The sequence below is a fragment of the Vespula pensylvanica genome, chromosome 15 (genome assembly GCF_014466175.1).
Source record: "Vespula pensylvanica isolate Volc-1 chromosome 15, ASM1446617v1, whole genome shotgun sequence".
NCBI lineage: Eukaryota > Metazoa > Arthropoda > Insecta > Hymenoptera > Vespidae > Vespula > Vespula pensylvanica.
Genome location: NC_057699.1, coordinates 4,199,158 through 4,204,157, shown reverse-complemented (window position 1 = coordinate 4,204,157; position 5,000 = coordinate 4,199,158). Strand labels below are relative to the sequence as shown.

Genomic DNA, 5,000 nt, shown 5'->3' with positions numbered 1-5,000 from the left:
ATATATATATATAAGAGAAAACGAAAGCAAGCACACCACTGCAATCACGGAGGCTGTGTGCTTTGGAGTGCCGAGTCGAGTTTCCCCTTCTCTCTATATATATGGCACTCTCACTCTGCCAAGAGAACAACTCGTGCCGAATCCCATCCACGTATCTCGTACGTGTGACTCGATCGTATCCTTCCCACGCGCTAGCCAACGAGTTTGTTACTTGCTGTTAACTTTGTTACATCCTTCTGGTCAACCTTCCCCTCCCCCCTCTCCCCCCCATAAAATCGCACATACACGTACGTATAGACACTTGTACGTGCATACGCAAACACAGACACTTTCGATACGTGCCATCATCCTGGAAACGTTTCTCTACCACCCGACGAAATCCTAAATATCTTCTTATCCATGAAATGTCCTTTCGATGTTTCTTTTTTTAAAGGAATAAAGAAAAAAGCCGCGATGTTGCTTTTCTCATGAATCCTTCCATATAAAAATTCTATCCTTTCGCGTGATCTTATTCGATTTCTTTCGTGGATATGTCTAAGTATATAGGACGAATCTCCTTCGCACGAATTCTCGAAATCGAACGACTTTGATAAGTTTCATCCGCCATTACTGTTACATTGTAATCGTAACTACGTATTTAAAGCGTTTAATCGTCGTATTTGATAAATTCTATTTGGATCGATGCGGACGATGACAACGATGGGATTTCTTCGATTAAACGAAAAAAAAAAAAAAAAAGAAAAGAAAAAAGAAAGAGAATCTTCGCGTCTCGTGTCGATTTTTTTCATTCCATATAAATATCATATAACTATATTTGCACGTACTCACATACGCGCGTGTTTAATATTTTTTACAAAATTTCTTCTTTTGAACTTTCTCTTTTACTTTTAATTTAAGTAGACCTTTAACTACTTTTCTTTTCTCTATTTCTCTATCTATACCTCTCTCTCTCTCTCTCTCTCTCTCTCTCTCTTTTTTTCTTATATCCCCTAATATCTTGATATTACGTGATGATCGTGAAATCGACAACGCGGTTAATTAAAAATTCTCATATTATTTTCTCGAAAGATTAATCCCCGATTTATAAGAGAATTTACGATCTAAATTGTTTCTCGCATCACGCACAAATCCGTCGGATTCGTTGTCTCGTCGAGAAACGTGCATAAACAGTGAAAGTAAAGTTGCGAACCAGTGTCTCGACGTAGACAGCCGTAGACGAGAATGTCGGCCTGAACCCTGCCTCCGCAGCCCCCTCGTCACCCTTACCCTTTACCCCTCACCCCCTGACCCCTTCCTCCCTTTCCACGAACCTCCTCCTACTATTCCTGATTACTCCCACCACCTTCTTTCTTCTCTTCTCTTCTCTTCTGTTTTCTTCTCTTTTCTTCTCTTCTCTCGTCTTTTCTTCTTTTCTCTTCTCGTCGAAAGAACACATTCTGTCTTCTTTCGTTTCCTTTTACCACGTAAGAAAGTGAAGAAATTCGCTATCCAATTCCTCCTGTCCTCACTTACGTATATCAAAACGTTTTAATGGTACGAGTAGTCATGCTCGATGATTCGCCGGACGTTTGAAAGAAATGCGACGCGAAACGAAGCGAAGCGATCGTCTACGTATACATAATTGATTTCTAATTTAAATTCTAACGCTGAGAAATCTGAACTTGTCCTGCTTGTTTTTATTTTATTTTTTCTTTCTTTCTTTCTTGTTTTTCGTTTGTTTCTTTTTCTTTCTTCTCTTTTTTCGTCGAATGGCGTCGTCGTCGTCGTCGTCGTCGTCTCGTTTTCAATGTTTCTTTCCTTTTTTCGACATTCTTCTTATCTCGTCGAGATTTTTAATATCTTTCTCGTGACGTTTTTTCTTTTTTTTTTTTAGTAATAAAGGAAAAGAGTTATGATTCGTGATTCTAACTTTGTATTAGATGTTACGAAATATATATGTACGTATGTACGTATGTATACGTGTGTGTACGGACATATTTTTAGAAATAAAATTCGTAAAGCTTGAAATGCCAGTGATGAGATTATACGGCGATCAATTGTTTATTAAATTGAATACAAATTGTTGTTATTCGCGGACGCACATGCAATTTATAAATCATCGTTGTTTGGTTAAGAATAAAAAACTTTATTAGAAGCAAATATTGTTAATAGCTTATCTTCGGATAAAGATTAAAAAAGAGAAAAAGGATTACAAACGAATGGATGTAAAAAATGCAGGAAACTTTCATAGGAAATAATATAGAAATAAATAAATAAAAGCGACATATGGATAGATCGAAAACATTGCCGGTGGCGACATCGCGCGTCTTTTTCATTTCGACGGACTTCTTTACCAACCGAATGAAAATTTCGACCGCCAGAGGTCGTTGCGAATCACACAAGTTGCGTCTTCCGGTTGGAGAGATATCCTTCGCTTTTCAAACGGTTAACGATCGTTCTACGGACTTTCATTGAAAAAAGAAAACGAGAAAAGAAGATAAAGAAGAACAAAACGACGATACGGAAAAAAGACGTCGTAAGATCGTTAGTTACATAAACCTTACGATATGATATCGAATGCGATTTCGTTAAAGACTTTCGATTCAAGCTCGTACGAATCAGAAATAACTCATCGAAAAAAAATTCGCTACGTTCGTAGAACGAGGTAACAAAATTCGCGCTAAAAAAAAAAAAGAAGAGGAAAAGAAGAAGAAGAAAGAAAGAGAAAAGAGAACAAAATCAGTTACGTTCGTGAAATAAAAAAAAAAAAAAAAAGAACAACGAAATCGATTGGTTCGAAGGAAGTCCGAGGAGGGCGCCACGAGGCAATGGCGTGTCGAGCGGCGCCGAGCGGAGCCGAGCGGAGCTGTCACTTGTTGCGTCGTCCTCGCGCCGCGACGCTAGTTCGTTCTTTAATAGTGAAAAACTTATCCTCCCTCTCTTTCTCTCTCGCGCGCGCATGTTCGAACGAGAGAAAGAGAGAGAATCTAAAAAACGACGAAGTGTTTGAATTTTGTGTGTCGTGCGCCTTTTCGTCGAATTTTCTTCAAAGCGTACTTCGTTTCTCGTCCTGTTTCCTTGTGTTCGAAAAAAGAAAAAAAAAAAAGAAAGAAAGAAAAAGAAAACATCCTTCGACCCTCCTTCTCCGGTTCGTCTTCTTTCGAAATGCAAACAATGGTGAGTTCAAATTTTCCATTTCTTTGCTCGTTCATTTTTTTATTTTCTTGATCACACATCTTATTAATATCGATCTTTTTAATTTCGTCGAGAAGAAAATTTTCGAGAAAGAAAAAAATAGACAATGATTTTCAACGTTATATTCGATTGAGAATAAAGCGAGTTACGTGGGTTAAAAAAGGGACAATCGAGCGGAGTCCATCTTGCTTTTTGTTTTTCATTTGTTTTTTTTTTTCCCACTAACATTTCTGGCAAGATTCGGCGGGCAATTCAAATCGATTCGATAATAGAAAAGAATAAAAGAAATCTTTCGAGTTCGTTTGGAAAGCCTTTTCGAGCCGCTACTAAAGAATAAACTGGTAAAGAGAAAGAGAGATAGATAGAGTTTCTCCGTTGCCCTTTGTCCCTTTCATTAGCTGTTACATCTCATTGTTCTTATTGAATAAAATCGAGGTTAAACACGAAACAGATAAGGAAAGAAGAATACCTCGGAATTTTCGATAGTTAGTTTCGTTGTTACATCGAGATTGTTCGAGTCGAAATAAAAAATGATAAGTAAGTTTTGATACTGTTATGTCGAATAACATTGATTGATATTTTTCTCAAAAGAAATGATTATGGTGAGAGGTAAGGTTTCTATCTCTCTCTTTCTCTCTCTCTCTCTCTCTCTCTCTCTCTCTCTCTCGTTGAGATCGCTTTGTCCTCTTTCTCTTTCTCTCTCTTTCTCTCTCTCTCTCTGTCTTTCTCTATCTCTCTTTCGAACCGTCTACTTACTTCTCTACTACTGGTGTGTAGCACAGTTCTCTCGAAACCAGTTTACAGCTGTCAGCATCCAGTTTCTCCATACAATCCATACATATATACCGTATATATTTAATATATATATATATATAATATATATGATATATACAATGTATATATATATAATATATAATATATAATACATATATGTATATATAATATGTATAGTTCTATTCGATCGATATTCGAAGTGTTCGTAAAAAATAGTCGTAGTGAAAAAGTTGAAAATATTTTTTCTCTGTATTTTTTTCTCTCTTTCTTTTTTCTTTTTTCTTGTTCTTTTCTTTTCTTATTTCTTTTTTTTTTTTTTTTTTTTATCGTATAAAACGCGTTCTACATGACAATACATTCTTATCCTATTACAAAAATTTCAATAGAATCTCTCCAAGTTCGTAAGAGGTTATAAGAGGTTATAAAACGGTATCAGCGTTACGCCAATCGTCCGGTTCGTCAGGTAACTAGTTTGAACTTTTTTCTCAATAAAAGAAAAACCTTCGATTATATCGAAGCTGCGCGTAAAAAGTGTTTTATCTCTTTCAAATAATTTCCATTATATTTTCTTCTCGTCGCTCTTTGGTAATCTTTTAACGATTCGAATGGATCGAGATAAACAGAAAAGTGAATCTTGAAATATAGATCGAATTGACTTTGTGTTTCGTGCCATAGGTTGTTTATTTTCGAATGAAATGATCCATTCATTTTATTAGAAAGTTTACTTCGAAACGAAATAATCCATTGATTTTATTTCCGTGGATGGGAAGGAAGAGCGAGAGGGTTATATCTTTATTTCTCTTTCTTTCTCTTTCTGTATTTGTCTCTATCTTTCTTTCTTCTGCTCGGCCAGAAATAATTTTCTTTCTCTTTGAAAAGAGTGTTGGGGGAAAGGGACAGGGGTCTACCTAAGTCTGGACCGAAATAAGCAAGCAGAGATTTCCTCGAGCGGAAATGCACACGAGTTTGAATCGAAGTAAAAGAAGAAGACACGTACGAAGTTTCAACTATTTTCTTATATTTTATTTTATTTATTTATTTTTTTTTTTTTT

At 36.1% G+C, this 5,000-nt stretch overlaps 2 protein-coding genes across 2 annotated transcripts in view; one reads left to right on the top strand and one right to left on the bottom strand.

Annotated features, from left to right (window-relative positions):
* The window catches only part of LOC122634619, a 5,848-nt gene extending 5,723 nt beyond the window's left edge, over positions 1–125 (bottom strand). The window contains exon 1 of the mRNA XM_043823727.1: positions 37–125. The gene's annotated coding sequence lies outside the window, so the exon portion shown is untranslated. The remainder of the gene's footprint in view (positions 1–36) is intronic.
* A 2,715-nt stretch (positions 126–2,840) lies between these two features.
* LOC122634711 overlaps positions 2,841–5,000 on the top strand; it is a gene marked incomplete at its 3' end in the record, with an annotated part of 52,082 nt that continues 49,922 nt past the window's right edge. The window contains exon 1 of the mRNA XM_043823918.1: positions 2,841–3,156. The remainder of the gene's footprint in view (positions 3,157–5,000) is intronic.